Consider the following 20,923-nt stretch of genomic DNA (forward strand, 5'->3'; position numbering starts at 1 on the left):
CAGGAAAGAGGGTCTAGTCCGCAACACAACCTTGACGGATGGACAGAAAAGAAAGGAGGTTTGGAAGAAAGAGCCTGGAGCTCACTCACTCTCCGGGCAGAGGTGATGGCAACCAGGAAGGCAGTCTTCAGAGTAAGAAGGTGGTGAGGACAGTTGTGAAGTGGCTCAAAGGGAGCGCACATCAGATAGGTAAGAACAAGGTTCAACTCCCACTGAGGAATCACAAACGGAACAGGGATGTGATGCCTTTCAGAAAACGAGTAACAATAGGGGACTTGAACAAAGAAGGTTGATCAGGCAGCCTCAGAAAGGCTGAAAGGGCAGAAAGGTAGCCCTTGATAGTGCCAAGAGCAGAGCCCTGCTGGGCAAGAGAAAGAAGGAAGAGAAGGCGCTAGGTGGCGCTGGACCAAGATGGCCGCACTGTAGTGGGGCTCTCGCCTAGTTGAGCCGCTTATAATCCGACAAAATATCCTAACCGGCACTAAATGCTCTCATAATACCGGGAGGGTCTTCCTCACCTCGAGCTGAACGCTCCGACACCAAGAACACCTCTGGGAGACCTCCGAGGCGGAAGCGGGTTGCTGCGGAACAGACGAGCGACTCCCCGCGCTCCTTTGCGAGCCTCCTCTCCCGCGGCGGAAGACTACGCAACACCGGGGACTCTGGGCCCGGTGGCCTGTACATCAATGGCGGTCCGGGGGCGGGCGGCTCTGAAGGCTCGGCTGCGAAGGCCCGTACGGCGGTGAGAGAACTCCCTCCCCCCCCCCCCTGTGGAGTAACCTTCCCGTGCGCTGCTCCCTTACCGGCCTCATCCCCCTGTGCAGAGACGGGGCCGAGCCCGCCTTCCCGCTTGTGGCTGCAACCCTCTCCTGCCCTTCGCGGGCCCGGCTGCTCCCCCTGCATGGCCTGCTCACTGTTGCCTGTCGGAGCCGAGAGACGCTCCTACGTTTGCCTCGGACACGGCTTGCCGCGGGAGAGATTTCCACTTTCTTTGGATTTTATCATTTTGGCGCGAAGGGCGCCCTGATAGCTGCTCCCTCTACGGACCTGCTTGGTGAAACGGCTGGCCATCTGGAACCCAGGGGAGACCCATACTGACTCCTGTGACGCTTAGGGGGCCCTCCCTGGCCGCACTACTGCAGTGGGGGTCCCTGCAGGTGAAGACTGAGTGGGGGCTTCGCTCCCTTGTCCATTAGCCGCCATTTTGGTGGACCCAGGCTCGTGACCTATCGTATACCCTGCCTCTGCAATACCCTCTGCCCTCTCCCCACTGAACGGGCACCGCTGGTAACCCTAACCCCCAACGGTCTAGCGATAGCGGCATCAGGGTCTCAAGGGCGCGCCATGGGTCGTGGCGGCGCCAAACAGTCGAAGATCCCATTCGAAACTCGGAAGGCGACCAAGATGACGCCCGGGCCGGGCGACAGCCCTACTGCTACCACGCCGCCAGACGAGGACTGGAAGTCCCTGCTCCTGGGCATGAGGCACAGCCTAACCAGTATTGATGCCAAAATTGATAGCATGAACTCTCGCATTGATGGCGTTGTGATGAAACTAGACCAACACGATGCGCGTCTTAAGGAGGCGGAGGACAGAGTCTCTGGGCTGGAAGATGGAGCCGCCGCCAGGTTTCCCAGATGGACAGACTCCTCAAAGTTATAGCAGAAAAGAATGAGGACTTGGAAGCCAGGTCCCGAAGGAACAGCGTCCGCATCCTAGGCCTGGCGGAATCCACCAACACTGGGAAAATGGAGCCCTTTGTGGAGGCCTTAGTGGTGGAACTATTTGGAAAGGACTCCTTTTCCCCACATCTGATAGTGGAACATGCGCACAGGTCCTTAGCGGCCAAACCACCCCCGGGTGCTACCCCCCCCCCCGGCCCATCATTGCCCGATTCCTTAATTACAGAGACCGCGATACAGTGCTCCGCCGTGCCCGGGAAATCGGCACAGTGGACTATGGCAACACCACGCTGTCCTTCTTTCCGGACTTTACTCCGGCAGTGCAAGAGGCCCAGCAGAAATTCGCACCGATTAAGAAGAAATTGCAATCTCAGGACATCTCCTATGCCATGCTCTACCCTGCTAAACTGAAGATCTCCTACCACGGCAAGCAGCACGTCTTTACAACTCCGCAACAGGCCGAAGATTTTCTGAAGCAGCTAAGCCGCGACCGAGCTGGGCGACACACAGAGGGAAGCAGATCACGCTCACGCTCGCCGTTGGAGCAGCAAGATTGACTATGTCCTGAGATAACCAGTCATTTGCAGGCTGCATATACTCCCTGGGTACGGCTCCAGGTCCTTCATTCCCGGTGAGGTACTTTTTACTAACTTTCTTAATGCCGGTTTGAATACTAGACTTGGTTCGACAACCTACCTCCATCCCAAGATGGGCGATCCGGCTGTCGGCTGGTGCCTTTTGGGTGTGACTTGTGAGGTAGGGGGCTGGTCAGGCGCCCCTGGCAAAGCTTCCCAAATGGGTGATCCCCGTAATTACCTACTCCCTTCAAGGGAAAGAGTGACTTTGGACTGTTGGTATATCATGCTTTGTTTCTTTGGGGTGTTGGGTGGGGTGGGAGGTGTTCTATGCCTGGCGGGTTGAGGTGGCCGGTGTGGGTGGGTCGGGGATTTGATTTCTTACAGTCGTACTCACTGTTACTCGATGCGCATTCTGGTTGGGTTGATCTGTGTGGGGTTGATGCTTACTATCTGTTTACATGGCGTGGCATTTTACACAGGAACTGGGCCTCCGCAATGTAGGCATGCCTATTTATGTCTCTTGTCATGGGGGAGATAGAGGGGACACACCTCATTCAGCAAGTTAAATTGATGTCATGGAATATCCGGGGGCTTAACGACCCACGAAAGAAGAGATTGGTGTTGGGATATCTGGCAAGGCATGATGTCTCTGTCGCAATGCTGCAGGAAACGCACTTAATGTCAGGAACGTCTCCTCTATTCGCGGCCCGATGGGCCTCCAACAGAGTGTTTTCCTCATACTCCAACTATGCTAGAGGGGTGACAATTTTGGTGAAATGTGGTGTGCGTTTTGTTCTGGAGGGTTCAGATGCTGACTCAACGGGCAGATTCTGCATGGCATGGGGTAGGCTATACTCACACAAGGTTCTCTTCGCTTGTTATTACGGCCCCAATGTGGATGACCCGTCCTCGCTCCTCACGCTGTGGGGTAAGATCCAATCTATGGGGATTCCGCACATAATCCTGGGTGGTGACTTTAATATGGCGCTACACCCCAATGTAGACAGATCCCACCCTCAGTCCCTACACTACACGCATTCCCAGCGCGCTCTGTTGAATATAGTTGAGGAGTGCCACCTGCTTGACATCTGGAGGCACCTGCACCCAACACAGCTGCAAGGCACACATTACTCTGCTGTACACTCCACCTGGGCGCGCCTAGACTACATCTTTTGCTCTGCAGCGCTCTCCTCTTGGATAGTTTGAGCATCCCACGTTGCTCGCACCCTCTCTGATCACGCCCCGGTTTATGTTTCATTGCATATCCCGCAAGATGCGTCTCCCTATCTGAATTGGCGTTTTAACCCAGCGCATCTAACCGACTCCGCCTTTAAGGCAGAGCTCGAGCAAGATATTCAGGACTTCTTTGACCGTAACATTAACTCAGTTTCTAGCATCACCACGGTTTGGGAAGCTTTTAAAGTCACTCTCAGGGGATGGTGTATTGCCAAAGGTGGGGGGGTCCTTAGGTCCCTTAGACGGTTTGCGGAAACTTGAACGTGAACTGAAGCAACTCGAGAGGGAAGTGGAAGGTGACCCAACCAATTACACAGCTAGAGCGACACTGCGGGAAAAATTGAATGGATACGCAGATCTGGCAGACAAGGAATGTAAATTCCTGGGTAAGCCGTATGTGGCGCGCGTCTTTGGTGAAGGCGACAGGCCTGGTAAGGCACTGGCCTTCGCGGTAAACCCCCCCAGATACCAAAACTATATAACGACCCTGCTGGATGAACACAATGTGCCTCAGCGAGCACTTCGCGTCCTTTCCCACCACTACTCTACACTTCCCAGCGGTCCAACCCCACTCCCCTGCACACCTACCTGGACGGCACTGCACTTGCGTGGCTGGGTCCATCCCAACAAAAATTCCTTCATTACATACTCGAACTGGAAGAGATCACGGATGCAATCATGTCTATGAAGTCCGGGAAATCGCCAGGTTCGGACGGTTTGCCGATTGACTTTTATAAGGCCTTCATGCATATTCTTGCTCCAATCCTACAACAGGTTTACTATGCAGCGCTGGAGGACGGTATCCTGCCGACTACTATATGGGAAGCTCTTATAGCGTCCTTGCTAAAACCGGGCAAGCCGCCCGAGTCCTGTGACTCGTATAGACCCCTATCCCTCCTGAATTCGGCCGTGAAAATACTAGCGAAAGTGCTTGCATCCCGTCTTAATTTGTTGATGGAGCGGCTGGTTTTACCTGACCAGGCAGGCTTTGTCCCCAACCGCGCCACCTCCCACAACCTGCGCACCCTCCAGGCTGTCATCCAAGACATCACCCCCACGTGTGAGGCTGCAGTCGTGTTCTTAGACGCCACCAAGGCGTTTGATTCCTTGGAATGGGACTATCTATTGGCTCTGTTGGAGCGAATGGGGTTCCCTTTCAGCTTCCTTGATTGGATACGACTGCTTTACCGCCAACCGATGGCCTCGGTGCTGCTGAACGGATCCCGGTCTGATTCCTTCGAAATCCATCGTGGCACGAGACAGGGATGTCCACTATCCCCGGTACTGTTTGCGCTCGCTATAGAACCCTTAGCGGCCAAACTGCGACAGCACCACAATCACCGTTCCCTTATATACCCGGATAGGCAGTTGCTCATTGCCCTCTATGCTGATGACCTGACCCTCTATGTCCACAAACCCAAAGAAAACCTTAATCCCCTTCTCCGTGAAATCACTAAATTCGGTGGCTTCTCGGGCATTCAAATTAATTGGTCGAAGTCAGCTCTATTTCCACTAACTGACATAACAACACAGTTCCCCCTGGATTACCCTATAATCTGGGAAGCGGATGAAATCAAATATTTGGGTATAAACGTGACGAGGTGTCGTGACACTACTATCAGAGCCAACTATGGTACTGCTATGGACGCGTTGACTGATAAGGTCACCAGGTGGATTCACCTTCCGCTATCAATGGCTGGCCGTATCTCGTTGATCAAAATGGTTATTATACTTGTTCACCAACATCCCATATAATCCCGGCCCCCACTTCTTTCGCTCCCTCACTTCCCTAATGTCCAGGCTGATCTGGGGTGGTAAGCAGCTTCGAATTAGCATGCGCACACTAATGCTTCCTTACAACCAGGGGGGCTTCGATGTACCGAATTTTCGTAGATATTACGACTGTGCACAGGCTCACTTTGTGGCATACTGGCTCCACCCCCTCCCCTTTTATGGCCCATTTGGCTTTCGAAGACGGCTACATGAGGCCGATTCCACCGTCGGGCTATCTGTATACAGAGACCAAAATCTCAGAACGCGACCCCAGTACGGTGGACTGCACTGTCCTTGCCTGGAGACGCCTGGCTGCAGCATTAGGCATACCCTTTCTATACTCGCCCCTGATGCCACTTTCACATGACCCCAGACTTCGTATCGCCTGTGAGGAAATAGGACGCAAGATGCTCACACGCTTGGCGCTGCACACATGGGGGGACTTGTACCTTCAGGGTACCTTCAGAACGTCGGCACAGTTCTTTGGGGATAATTCCCCATCTGTTATGGATACCTTCCTGTATGTACGCTTACGTCAGAACGTGAAGGCAGTCACCCCAAACTTCCCGGACGAACCAGAGACGGTACAGCCCCTTCATACCCTCCTCCAAACAGACTCTCCGAAGCATGTTGTCTCGCTATTATATAAACACACTCAGGCAGCCGGTTCCCCACCTGCATTACGAGCTAGACACGACTGGGACGCTGATCTGCAGACCCAAATGACTGATGGCCAATGGACGGAGAGCTGCGCCCATGCTGTAGCCGTAACAGGCAATGCTCGTCTCCGCCTTATACACTACAAATTTTTACATAGACTTTACTATACCCCAGCTAAACTACATCGTTACCGGCTCCGAGAGGATGACAGATGTGCTCGTTGTGGGGCAGAGGGTGCGGACTTTTTCCATCTCGCATGGGCATGTCACAGGGTGACTGCCTACTGGGAGGAGATATTCGCGGCCGTATCAGACATGATTGGCGTATCTGTGTCTCTCTGCCCTAGGATAGCATTGTTGGGACATACTGACCTTCCTTTGCAAACCCATCGTAAATTCTTAGCTCTGAGTTTCCTCATAGCGAAACGTCATGTGGCGTGTCGCTGGGGGCGTGGTCGCGCGCCCAAATTCAAGGAATGGCTCGCGACGATGTCTACCTGGCAAGACCAACAGCATAATTACGCCGAACTTCTACCCCCCAAGTCAAGGCCTAAAGACATATGGGGCCCACTTACTGCGTACCTTCTGCGACTCCAGGCTCTCGCGTCCAGGGACCCTGACACACCAGACAGAGGGGAGGCTCCTGGGTCGTCCCATCTTGGGCCTCACTCCTAATCTTTCACCGCCACACTACACTTTGAGTTCCTAGGGTGGTTAAGGTTGCTGTCTCCGCCACCCACTCCCTCACTTTCTTAATGTTGGCCTGATCAGAACTTCATGACCTTGCTCCACTTGGTAATACTCTCGCCTTTGGTACTGCCTGCCCCTCCGTCCCCCCCCTAGTATCATACACCCCCCTCCTTGGACCTTGGATGGCGCGTTAGGGGGGTCATTAGCACTGTACCGGCGGGCTGTGGGGAGCTGGATGTTCTCCTCTTTGCCTCTTTGCAACAATTCCTGGCGGGAGACGGAGGCTTAGACTGGCTTCATGGGCCACACCAGATCGTAGAACCACACAATTGCGCTGTTGTTGACTGTTGTTGTTTGGGGGAGGGTGGGGGGGGGAGAAAAACCAATGAAAAAGAAACCTCAGGCATTCACTGTCTCTTATCTGTTTACACCTCCGTTCTTCCTGAATGCTGCCATGCACAGCTCCTTCTAGTTTTCAACGCGGCCGGCCCTGAGGGGTTGTAGGCGGCTTGCTGTGTCAGAAGTTATCCTCTTAATTTACACTGCATGCTAGACTCTGGGATTGCTGCCGGCCTGCGCCCGCAGGATGTAGGCGTTTACAGCTGTGTACCTGACAACTGCCTCAATAAAGGTTTTCACAAAAAAAAAAAGAAGGAAGAGAAGAACCTCAGAAAGAGGGGCAGAGAGATGATCCACAGCCTTTGCTGTGCACCATGCCACAAATCTGTTCCACCTGCAGGCATATACCGACTTTGTGGAGGGACGCCTGGCTGCCAGAATAACATTACAGACTTCAGGAGGCAAGTCAAATGGCAAGTCAAATGGCCTCAACTGTCGCCGCTCAATCTCCAAGCATGGAGGTGGAGACTGGACAGGTTTGGGTGGAGGACCGTCCCCTGCTGCTGCGACAGAAGGTCCTCCTGAAGAGGCAGACGAACCGGGGGATCGACTGACATACTGAGTAGCTCGGGATACCAGTACCTTTATGCCCAGTCCGGAGCCACAAGGATGACTTGGGCCCAGTCGCGTTTGATCTTCTTCAGCACTCTGGGAAGAAGTGGTATAGGCGGAAAGGCGTACAGCAGACTGCAACTCCACTCGCGACGAAAAGCGTCTCCGAGCGAGTGCCGCCTTGGAAATTCCAACGCGCAGAACTGATGACATTGCGCGTTCTCTTCGGTGGCAAATAGATCTAACCAAGGCTCTCCCCACTGCAGAAAGAGACCTTGAGCCACGTCCGAGTTCAGACGCCATTCGTGATCCATCATGCACCGGCGGCTGAGTTCGTCCGCCCTGGCGTTCAGAGAACCTGCCAGGTGTTGAACCACCAGGGCCACGCCCTGATGTTCCAGCCACTGCCAGAGGCGCAGAGCCTCCTGGCAGAGGGTCCACGACCCCACCCCGCCCTGTTTGTTGCAGTACCACATGACGGGGGTGTTGTCCATGAACACCTGCACTACACTCCCCTGGACAGAGGGGAGGAATGCCTTCAGTGCTAGATGAATCGCCCGCAGCTCCAAAAGGTTGATATGGAGCCGGGACTCCGCCGGAGACCAGAGGCCTCTGATCTCCGCCTCTCCCATGTGGCCTCCCCAGCCCTGGAGGGAAACGTCTGTCACAACCCCGTGCTCCGGTTGGGGAAGGGAGAGGGATCTGCCGCTGACCCAATCGCGGTCCGTGAGCCTCCACTGCAGCTGTCTTGCAGTGCCCTCCGAGATCAGGACATGGTCGGACAGGTTGCCCTGATGCTGGGCCCACTGAAACTTCAGGTCCCACTGCAGGGCCTGCATCCGCCATCGTGTGTGATGCACCAGAAGGATGCAGGAGGCCATCAGCCCCAGAAGCCGCAGCGTCAACCTGACCGAGACTCGGGATAAAGGCTGAAAGATCGGAATCAGAGCCTGAATATCCCGAACCCGCTGTTCGGGAGGATAAACCCGAAACTGCGCCGAGTCGAGAACCGCTCCGATGGAGAGGAGCTTCTGGGAGGGGCACACGTGTGACTTCGGCACATTGATGTAGAACGCCAGCTGGTGCAGGAGGTCTGCCGTCGTCTGGAGGTGGCTGACGACTGTCTGGGGCGAGCCTGCCTTCAACAACCAGTCGTCGAGGTAGGGGAAGACTGAAAACCCTAACCTGCGCAGATGAGCTGTGACCACCGCCATCACCTTCATGAACACCCGTGGGGCGCAGGTAAGGCCAAAGGGGAGCACAGTAAACTGAAAGTGCTCGTGGCCTACCGTGAACCGCAGGTGGCGCCGGTGGGCCGGCAGGACGGGAATGTGGAAATAAGCGTCCTGCAAGTCCAACGCTACCATCCAGTCTCCTGGGTCCAGGGCAGCTAAGACCTAAGCCAGTGTCAGCATTTTGAACTTCTCCTTCCGGAGGAAGCCGTTGACGTTCCGTTGATCCAAGATAGGGCGTAGGCCCCCTTTGCCCTTCTTGGGTACCAGAAAGTAGTGGGAGTAGCAACCACACCCTACTTCTGGCCCAGGAACGCGCTTGATGGCCCCCTTGGCCAATAGGGCCGTAACTTCCTCCTCCAGAAGTGGCAAGTGATCCCCCGACACTCAGTGGTATTGCGGTGGCATGGCTGGAGGAGTCGCCTCGAAGGGGAGGGAGTAGCCCCTTCGGACGATTTGCAGCACCCACCTGTCCGATGTGACAGTGCGCCAGTGGAGGAGGTCATGGCGAACCCTGCCCCCCACTTGCGTCATATCACCCTGAAAGCACGGACTAGGAGGGTTTTGAGGCGGATGCTGCAGGGGTAGGTGTGGACTGGCCTCGCCGTTGTCCCCGACCGCCTCCATGGCGGTTTCCACGGCCGCCACCGCGTTGGAAATTAGTCTGTGGTGGGTGGCTGGCAGCACGTGGGGCGGCGCCCCTTCCTTGGCCACAAAAGGAGCGAAAGGCACCTGTTTGCTGGCGCGGGGCCGAGATGCCCAAGGACTTGGCCGTAGCCCTGGAGTCCTTAAAGCGCTCAAGCGCATGGTCTGCCTTGTCGCCAAAAAGGCGATGGCCAGCAAATGGCATGTCCATGAGTGTATTCTGGACATTGGATGAAAAGTTGGCGGACCTCAACCAGGCCTGGCGACGAATCACCACGGTCGTTGCCATCGCTCTACCCAGTGAGTCGGTGGTATCCAGTCCACACCTGATGGAAAAACGTGCCGCATCTCGACCTTCCGCAAGGGCTTGGGCGAGTTTAGCCTTGACCTCCGCTGGGCATTGTGGCAGCACGTCCACGACCGTGTCCCACAGAGAGTGGGTGTAACGGCCCAAGAGGCATGCGGTGTTGGAATACCGCAGTCCCAAACTCAGGGACGAGAATACCTTCTTGCCGTATTGCTCGTACCTCTTGGATTCCCGATCGGGCGGAGCCGACGGGAATGCAGTCTGGGAGTTTAAGGCCTGGATGATCAGGCCCTTGGGGGCGGGATGGGTGGACAGCAAACAAGCGTCGCCCGGGGCCGGGCGGTGGCGTCTGGCCACGTTCCTATCTAGAGGTGGACCTGTAGCGGGCCTGGACCAAGTGCCCAAAAGATCGTCAGTCAAGGCCTCATTAAACTGCAGCAGAGGCTCAACCGAGCTTGACTGCGGTTTAAGGACTTCATTGAGGAGGTTATTCCTCACGGCCGCGACGGGGAGCTCAAGGCCCTGGCTGCCTGCGTCAGCACCACACTGAAGGTTGCCCCCTCCTCCGTAGCCACGGTAGGAGGCGATACAAAACCAGTGTCTGGCGAAGTGTCCAGACCACTGGCATCCCCAAGTTCTGCTGTCCAGTCCTGCTGGGACTGACACTCACGTGTCAGAGGGTCCTCAGACCCCTCTCAATACTCCTCATCCCCATGTCCTGATAATCAGGGTTGTCAAAGGATGGGGCCGGTTCGTTGAAGTAGAACTCTCCAAGCGGCGTCGAAAGCGGCGCCCAGCGGTGCCGTTCCGACGCCGGAACCGGATAGAGGGAGGTATCGGGGATGGCGCCACCCGAAGGCGGCGCCAGAGGTGACACCCTAGGGACCGGCGCCAGTGAGGTCGTCAGGTCAACTGGCGACGCCCCGGATCCAGAGGCGGATCCATCGGGGCCCTGCAGCGCCGGGCCCGAAGGCGTCGGCAGCGTTGGGGCCGAAGCACCCGCCGGCGTCGGGGGCCGAAGCACCCGACCCGCTAGGGCCCCCAGATGGGTCCGCTGGGCCCGAAGGCACCGTGGAGCCCTCCGAGGAGAGAGGGATCTCATGGCCACGAGGAAGCGCTCGATCTCCTCCGGCGTCGCTTGCTGCCCAGGGACCGGAGGGTATGGGGCAGGCTGCGACGCCCGCGTCGTCGACGGAGAGGCGTGGGCGGTGTCACCCGAACCCCCGGCCACGTCGGGAGTCGGAAGTACGATGAGGCCTCTTCGACTTCTTGTGCTTACCTGACGACTTCGAGCCTGAAGAGTGATGGTGATTCCCGGAGCTATGATGGCTCCGACCCCGCAACCGTCCCTCGACCTCCGTCCGGACCGGGACCTCTCGCGGCGCGGGCCGACTGCCGGAGCTCGAGCCGCTTCCGGGACCGCTCCCGCCTAGCTTTCGATGTCAGGGCTCGGCAGTCGGAACAGGCCTTGTCGACGCCGAGACAGTGAAGGCACCGGCGGTGAGGGTCGGTTACCGACATCAGTCGGTCGCAGTCCTCACAGGGTTTAAAACCTGGCATCCCTACCGGCACCGTTCGGAGTCGAAGACTCGAAAATGATCAAAATGGATCGTAAAAAGTTTAGTCAAAAATGGACTACAGTACCACTTTTTCCGGATCTGCGCTGCTGGCGCGGAAAAAAGAAGAACTGACGTCAGCGCGCGGAGGCGGCGTCTAAGTACTCCGACGGCGTCATCACGGCGCCGACGACGACGGACGCGGATCCGCGGACGACGCCTACCGACGCGCAAGGGTACTGCTACACAAAAATTTCCGGATCCAGTCTGAAGCCTGGGGATATTCTAAGGTAAGGAATCTAATACTAACCTGTTTCTTTCAGATCAATGTTTTACCTTCGAAAGCAAGGCGACACAGGATCTCGGGCACTTTCCCTTCTTACTCAACAGATATGGAAATGGCTTCTTGTCAACCAGATCTCCTTGTAAGTGGAGCATGTGCCTAGTGTTCACAACGAGAAGGCCAACTCTCTAAGCAGGCCTCCAAACAGTGTCACGAATAGAAGCTCAACAACCAGCATTTGAAGGTGTTTTTTTAATCCTGGGGTTACCCAACATTAGATCTGTTGGCTACGTTCCTCAACAAAAAGTGTCCTGTTTTCGCAAGCAGCCATCCTCATCCAAATTTGTGGGGAGATGCCATCCAGTTTCCTTGGACGGAGAGGCTCGCCTATGCGTTCCCCCGGTATTTCAGAAAATGAAGCAAGAGCCTTGTTGGCTAATTTCATTGCTCCTGGTTGGGCAAGACAATTCTTGTATACCGAGCTGCATCGTCTATCAGAGTGTGCTCTGATTCTCTTTCCTCCAAGGGAGGATTTTCTCTGCATGAACCAGGGCCAAGTGATTCATTCACAAATTCCCTCTTTCATTTGTCGGCTTGGTTCTCTTCCAGGGGATCCTCATCAATAGTCATAAGCACTTGAATATTCCCGTCCATGTGGGGGACCCCGGAAACAAAATCATATATGTGACCCATATATATATATATATATATATATATATATATATATATATATATATATATATATATATATATATATTCTCCCCAACACCTTCCAAGACAGGAAAGTAAATAGCCGCACACCGCGATGAAGCCTGCATCAATTTATTTCAAGGGCAGCCCCGTCGTCCTAACATGTTTCGCTCGTGTCTTCGTGAGTTTTCTCAAAGGTTTCACACCGCTGCCATTCAAAACTGGTATGGCGAGGAACTACATCACTTCTTTATTTGTATCTTTTTTAATGGGCGTTGTCATTCCCTCGCTTAGTATTGTGGTCTATGTAGTTTCTTGTTTTCATTTTTTAAAAACCCTCCAGTGGGTATGTAGCTCATACCTGGCTTGATGCACAGTCCATCGTGTCCCCAACAATTCATTTTCAAAACTGTCCGAGAACCAATACCTGAGGCAGTCTCTGGCGGCACCCGCCTGACCTAATTGCTTGCGCATTCCAAGAAAAGAGGTTCAGTGTCGGTCAGGCTACGGCGCTCTTGTGGCGGTGCGTCGCATACGGCTGAACCACGCCGTTAAACATTCTCCCCAACACCTTCCAAGACAGGAAAGTAAATAGCCGCACACCGCGATGAAGCCTGCATCAATTTATTTCAAGGGCAGCCCCGTCGTCCTAACATGTTTCGCTCGTGTCTTCGTGAGCTTTCTCAAAGGTTTCACACCGCTGCCATTCAAAACTGGTATGGCGAGGAACTACATCACTTCTTTATTTGTATCTTTTTTAATGGGCGTTGTCATTCCCTCGCTTAGTATTGTGGTCTATGTAGTTTCTTGTTTTCATTTTTTAAAAACCCTCCAGTGGGTATGTAGCTCATACCTGGCTTGATGCACAGTCCATCGTGTCCCCAACAATTCATTTTCAAAACTGTCCGAGAACCAATACCTGAGGCAGTCTCTGGCGGCACCCGCCTGACCTAATTGCTTGCGCATTCCAAGAAAAGAGGTTCAGTTTCGGTCAGGCTACGGCGCTCTTGTGGCGGTGCGTCGCATACGGCTGAACCACGCCGTTAAACATTCTCCCCAACACCTTCCAAGACAGGAAAGTAAATAGCCGCACACCGCGATGAAGCCTGCATCAATTTATTTCAAGGGCAGCCCCGTCGTCCTAACATGTTTCGCTCGTGTCTTCGTGAGCTTTCTCAAAGGTTTCACACCGCTGCCATTCAAAACTGGTATGGCGAGGAACTACATCACTTCTTTATTTGTATCTTTTTTAATGGGCGTTGTCATTCCCTCGCTTAGTATTGTGGTCTATGTAGTTTCTTGTTTTCATTTTTTTTTTTTTTTTTTTTTTCTCTTTCCATAGTCATAAGCACTTGAATATTCCCGTCCATGTGGGGGACCCCGGAAACAAAATCATATGTGACCCATATATATATATATATATATATATATATATATATATATATATATATATATATATATATAAATATATAATAAAAAGCAAATGCAGCCTTACACACACTAGAACTGAATAAAGAATACATTAGAAACCGGGAAAAACAACAGCAGAACATGTTTAACAACTGTTTTAATGCTTAGCACTTATCACAAACTCTCAGATAGGACTGAAAGCATTGACCGCTCCCAGGCTGCCTTGCAGAAAACATACCCTAAAAACGCTGAAAAGCTAACTCCTAGCAACATAGAAATAAACTGGCACTGTGCCTTTAAGGCAATCTGACCCACAGCTTCCTATCATGCCTTAGGGGTGACAGTTAGGTCAGTTGTTCTTTCGACTCCTTCAGGAAGGATCCTGGTTACACAGCTCCACTTCTTTCTGATTTTAGTCAGAAATAATCTTCACTTTTTTGGAAATTTTTGACTTACTTCGACGTCATCTTTTCAAGTAAGGTTCTGTCTTTTTTTGACAGTTTTGGGCATTTTTTCCACTCAAAATGCCATCTCTTTTTGACCCCTGCCCTTGTGGAAAAAAGAAGGTATGGTCAGACTCTCATGAGGTCTGTATTCTTTGTTTACCTAAGGACCATGTCCCCAAGACTTGCCCTCATTGCCAGTTCCTATCCAAAAGGACTCTAAAAGACAGAGAAAAGATCTTATTTGCTGGCAGAAAAGAATCTTCCAGAGGCAGGTCATCGATGTGGAAGGGCTCCAAGAGGGCGAGATGTCCATCCAGAAGCAAAGTCCCTCGCTCTTCTGCTTCAGCATCGCGTTCAGCGCTGAAAAAACTACCACTGGTGGGTCATTTGTCCAAGAAAAGAAGACACCGTCATTCACGTATGTCGTCGAAGAATCGTGATCCTCTGCCCTCGTCAACCCGGCAATGATCGGCGTCGAGGAGCAGAAGCCCTCCGCCATCGTCAATTCGGCGACGATCGGCGTCGAGGCGTAACAGCCCTCCGCTGTCGTCAACCCGGCGACGATCGGTGTTGAGGAGCAGAAGTCCCCTGCCGTCATCAGCTCGACGTTCGCGTCGAGGGCAGGTACCCCTCAGTCGTCGTCAGTCCATCGGTGATCGACGCAGAGGGTCAGCAGTCTTCAAGCCGTCGTCAACCCGGTGACGATCGACGTCGAGGATCGCAAGCCCTCCGCCGTCATCTCGACGGCAATCGGCGTTGAGTATTGGAAGCCCTCTGCAGTCATCTTGGCGACAATCGGCGTCGAGGAAGAAGAGCCCTCCACCGTCGTCAACACGGCGACTATCGGCGTTGAGGAGTAAGAGCCCTCCGCTTGTCGTCAACCTGGCGACGATCAGCGTTGAGGAGCAGAAGTCCCCCACCGTCGTCAGCTCGACATTAGCGTCGAGGGCGGGTACCCCTCCGTCGTCGTCAGTCCATCGGCGATCGACTCGGAGGGTCAGGAGTCCTCTGCCGTCGTCAATCCGGTGGCGATCGACGTCTAGGATCGGAAGCCCTCCGCCGTCATCTCAACGACGTTCGGCGTTGAGTATTGGAAGCCCTCTTCCGTTGTCTCGGCGACGATCGGCGTCGAGGAAGAAGAGCCCTCCGCCGTCGTCAACACGGCGACGATCGGCGTAGAGGAGCAGAGGCCCTTTGTCTTCGTCAGCACAGCGACGTTTAGCGTCGAGGAGCAGAACCCCTCTGCCGTCATCGACTCATCGACGTTCGACGTCGAGACAAGGGATACTCCGGTGTCGTCTGCAAGGCACTCGACGTAGAGGAACAGAGTCCACGTCAAGACCGGTTCCAACACTAGGCAGGAAATCGACGTCGAGAAGGGCTCAGTCAGAGCAGGTCGCACGCCCGACGCCAAGGCCCACATCAGTGAGGTCTGGAGAAGGCTCTGTGGTTCTAGTGACAGAATCAGCGTCACAACGCTCATCTTCTCACTCTTCAAGACCTCCTTCAGCGGGGCATTCACCATCTGCCTCACCAGAAAGGCATTCAGACAGACCAAGTCGTAGATCTGCTTCGCATCACAGGGAGGCTTCCCCTGCTGTTCATTTGTCCCCGAGATGGCTCCTTCCCCACCATCATTGGAGTAAAGATACAGGAGCATCACGACGGTTGCAAGAATACACCAGTCTTCTTCATAGATCACCTCTGCAAAGATTGGTGCAGGAAGTGGATAGATTGTCCTCGCCCGGACGTGGAGAACGTGCGGGCAGGTCACGGGAGCGAAGAGATAGTTCCCATCGCAAAAGGAGAAGGTCACCTACGTGGTCTTCCTCTTCCACTCCATCCTCGAAGAGGGACTATTCACCCACTCTATCAGATAGCCCTTTGTGAAGAGTATCACCGATAGATGACATTAACACGTATCATGATGTGCTTCAGAGAGGGGCTCAGAAGCTGAACATTGAAATGTCTACTCCTCAGTTAGTCAAAAACAGTTATTTTTGAGACTCTACATCAGAGAGCAGCATCTCGTCCGTTGCTTCCTCTGGTTCCCGGTCTTCTGGAACCGGTGATGGACATTTTCCTTACACCAGCTGCGATTAAGGCTGCACCGGCGAGGATTCAAAAGAAATACAAGCCTCCAACAACAGACCCTGTGTTCTTAAAATCAGATCTGCCTGCGGACTCTGTTATAATTGCGGCAGCAAGGAAAACTCATGCAGTAGCTGCGTCTTCGTCAGTCCCGCCGGATAAATAAAGTAGGTCCCAGGACTTTTGGGGACGGAAGATTTGCGGGTCTGCAGCATCATCGCTCACAGTCTCTAGTGCAGCAGCCTTATTAGGTCGCTACGACAGAGACTTATGGGACTCCTTGGACCGCTTCAAGGAAAAATTGCCAAAGGAGGATCAAAGGGATTTTGAGGAGGTCATCAAAGGGTCGCTTGTTGCCAACCAAGTGATTAGCACAGCAGCAGATGGTGCCACACTGTCGGCGCACTCATATGCGCATGGAATTTGCGCCAGGAGATCCTCCTGGTTGAGACTAACAACTCTCAAGCCAGCAGCTCAACAGAGGATCTTAAATCTCCCTTTCTCCGGCTCCTCCCTGTTTAGTACCAATACAGATGAGGAAATGGGTAGGATGAAAGCCAAGCTCGATACCCTCAAAGCATTTGGATTGGAGAAGAAAAAAGAGTTTAAATGACGATACAGACCCAACCAACGCAAGGGCTACCAACAAAAGCCCCTCAGTAGTCCCAGAACAAAAACCAAGGCAAATTGCAGTATCAAGGCCGTAAGTCCAACAGAGGTTGAGGAGGTCATCAGCAACAGTCCTCTAACACGGCCAGATCGGCAGGGAAGCAAAGAGCAGGACCTTCCTCTGGCACCGTTGCCCACTCCAGTCGGAGGAAGTGCTTCACATCATCTGGAAGAGTGGTGCAGCATAACAAAAGATCGTTGGGTGCTCAGTATACTGCGCAATGGATACGCACTACGTTTTCGTGTGCCTCCAAAGGACATTCCTCCAAAAAGATCTCGTCCTCACCAGTTAAAGTTGCTTCGGCAGGAAGTGATAATCCTTCTGTTAAAAAAGGCCATAGAAGAGGTTCCTTCCGCGCAGCGAGGGGAGGGGGTTTACTCCAGGTACTTTCTTGTGCCCAAAAGAGATCAGGAGCACAAATTCAGAACTATCCTGGAGCTTCGCTTGCTAAACAAGTAATCGTGAAGGAAGAGTTCCGCATGTTGGCCCTTCATCAAATATGTCCACATCAACAAGCAGGAGATTGGATGTGTTCGGTGGACCTCCAAGATGCGTACTTTCATATACCTAGCATTCCACGTCATCGCAAAGACCTTAGATTCGTGGTCGGCAGCAGGCATTATCAGTTCAAAGTCTTACCCTTTAGACTGAAATCTGCTCAACGAGTCTTTACCAAGTGCATGATAGTGGTGGCGGCGGCCTTACACAGAAAAGGTCTGTTTGTCTATCCTTACTTAGACGATTGGCTCCTCAAAGGGCCATCTCCTCAAAAAGTAAGGAACGATTTTCAAGTCTGTCTGCATCTGCTCCGCAAACTAGGCCTTCATGTGAACATGGAGAAGTCGGTTCATCGGCCCACTCAGACAATCCATTATTTGGGCTCAACTCTGGATTCAAACAAAGGAAGAGCGTTTCCTTCAGAGGAGAGACTTTCTTCAATGCAGCAGAAGTGCAAAGCTCTGCTTCAGACAGATCGCCCATCAGTTCGGCAAGTGGCATCTCTGCTGGGATCAATGGCCTCTTGCATATTTCTCATTCCCAAAGCCAGGCTGAGAATGAGACTGTTGCAGCACGATCTAGAGGACAGGTGGGACCAAGCAACGGGTCGCTGGGAGGACCGAATTGTGCTCTCTCAAGCAGCAAAGTTGTTCATCATGTGGTGGACTCGACTGTAGAACCTATTGGTGGGAGTCCCTTTCCATCAACCAGTTCAGTGCAATCGTTAATAACGGATGCATCTCTGCAGGGATGGGGGGGCACACATGGGGTGCCTTCAGATGCAGGGCAGGTGGTCCACAAAAGAGCAGTCCTACCATATAAACATGTTGGAGCTACGAGCAGTCCATCTTGCTCCGAAAGCTTTTTGCCCATTGATCACGTCTAACTAGATCCTGATCCAAACAGACAACACGACCACCATGTATTATCTAAACAAACAGGGCGGTACGGGCTCTCGTCCTCTATCCCGGGAGGGTCAAGCGATCTGGCACTGGCTTCTGGCTCGGAACCTCCATCGTGGCAGTGCACCTTCCAGGGGAGCAAAACGAGCAAGCAGACGCGCTCAGTCGGCACTTCGAAGATCAGCTAGATTGGGTGCTACACGACAAGGTGGTAGCAGATATTTTCCAACAGTGGGGTCATCCGTCAATAGATTTATTTGCAGACCACAAAAACAAAAAATGCCACGCCTTCACATCCAGATTCCATCATCCAGGGACAAGGGGGAATGCACTTTTGATGGATTGGTCAGAGACATTTGCATACGCCTTTCCTCCTCTGCCTCTAACCTCGAAGGTGGTGTCCAAGCTCATCAGATCCAACATGAAGATGATTCTGATAGCTCCAGACTGGCCACGTCAGTGGTGGTACCCGGACCTTCTGCAGTTGTCGGTACTCCCCCACAGGAGACTGCCTTACAGAGCGGACCTGCTGACCAAAATGGATGGGAGGATTCTCCATCCCAGCCTTCCTTCACTGAACTTGGCAGCATGGGTCCTGAGGTCCTGCAATACGGACACTTGAATCTACCGCAGGACAGCATGCACATTCTAAAAGAGGTTAAGAGACCTTCTACGAGAGCGTCGTACGCTTTTAAGTGGAAGAGATTCTACCTATGGTGGGTTCAAAATCATTTTGATCCAACAAAGGGGCCGGAGGAGGTCATTCTTCCTTACCTCTTTTATTTAGCCAAAGCGGGTTTTAAAATTTTCCTCGATAAGGGTTCACTTGTCAGCCATTATGGCATACAGAAAATCCCCCAACCAACCTTCTTTTTTCCAATTGCAGGTTGTTATGGATTTCCTACAGGGGTTGAAGAAAGTTTATTCCCCTGGTTGGAACTCCTCCTCCTTGGGAATTGAATCTGGTGCTGCCTAGCTTGATGGTTCCTCCTTTTGAGCCCATTCATAAAGCCACATTGTAGCACCTGCCATGGAAGACCGCTTTCCTGGTGGCAATAACGTCAGCGTGCAGAGTAAGTGAGATTCAAGCACTGTGTGCTAAAGAGCCATATACTGTGTTTCACCACAACAGGGTAGTGTTAAGGGCACGCCCTGCTTTTTTGCCAAAGGTTATATCTGATTTCCATATTAATCAGTCAATCTCCCTACCGTCCTTTTTTCCCCAATCTCGCAACTCCTGCGGAGAGGTCTCTCCACTCCTTAGACCTTAAAAGAGTGCTCAAATTCTATTTGGAGGGTACGAAGGGTATAAGGAAATCGGATCAATTATTTTTGAATTATGGTGCCATGAGAACAGGCTTTCCAGCCTCCAAGAGATCCATTTCAAGATGGATAGTGTCCTGTATAAAATTGGCCTACCTGTTGGCAAATAAACCCCTTTTTATTGTCTCCTAAAGCACACTCAACTAGGGTAAAGGCGGCCACAATAGCTGTCTTGCATGATGTTCCAATGGCAGAGATTTGCAAGGCAGCAGCCTGGAGATCGGTTCACACTTTCACAAGGCATTATTGTCTAGAATCCGATTCCAGGGCGGATACTCAAGTAGGCCTGGAATTATAGAGCTTAAGACTTTGATGAGGATACCCCTAGAAGAGAACTAGGATTACAGGTAAGTAACTAATCCCTCCTCACCACACTGAAGTTGGGGGTTTGAGGCTTTCTGAGGGGTATTCTACGATACTACAGAAATCTCGAGCTTTTTCCATGTTGAAATGTTACACAGCTAAATGGATGAGCTTCTGTGCTTGGTGTATCTCACAAGCATTACATCCGTTCTCATCATCTCTGGAGCAGGTGCTATCTTATCTCTTGCACTTAGCAAAATCAGGAATTTCTCACTCTTCTATAAGGGTTCACCTTGCTTCAATTTCTAGGTATAGAAGACGCTCAAGTCAAACTTTCCCGTGTTCTAATCGAGTCAGCAAAGTATTTATGAAGGGACATTTTAGGGTTTTCCACCTGTTTAAGCCTCCTCTAGTGCTGTGGCAATTAAACACCCTCCTGTCGCAACTAAGGCATCCTCCCTTTGAGCCAGTACACAAAAGCGATTTGAGGTTCCTTTCTTGGAAAGTGTCTTTTTTCTTGGCCTTTACGTCAGCCAGACATATCAGTGAAATCCAAGCTTTTAGTATAAAAGAACCGTATCTTTCATTTTTGCAGACCGGGTTATCCTACACACTAACCCTTCTTTTATACCTAATATGCCTTCAACTTAGCACCTCAATGACCCAGCGGCTTTGAGACTTATGTTCTTTACATACTGATTGTAAATTGGTATGCTTATTATTCTCATCTACCTTTAACTTAAATGCAGGGTACTGGCAAATTGGCATGGCCCCAGGAGCGAAAGAGAAAACAGCTTTCTCCACACCTGATAGGCTCAATCAGTTCACTGTTATGCCCTTTGGTTTAAAGAATGCCCCTGCCACCTTCCAGGGGTTGGTGAATCAAGTCCTTGTTGGGCTGGAGTCCTTTACTGCAGCTTATCTTGACGATATTGCTGTTTTTTTATCCCACCTGGCAGTATCACTTAATCCACCTTGGGAAGGGTTTAAAAGCCATG

The sequence above is a fragment of the Lissotriton vulgaris genome, chromosome 7 (assembly GCF_964263255.1).
Source record: "Lissotriton vulgaris chromosome 7, aLisVul1.2, whole genome shotgun sequence".
Taxonomy (NCBI): Eukaryota; Metazoa; Chordata; class Amphibia; order Caudata; family Salamandridae; genus Lissotriton; species Lissotriton vulgaris.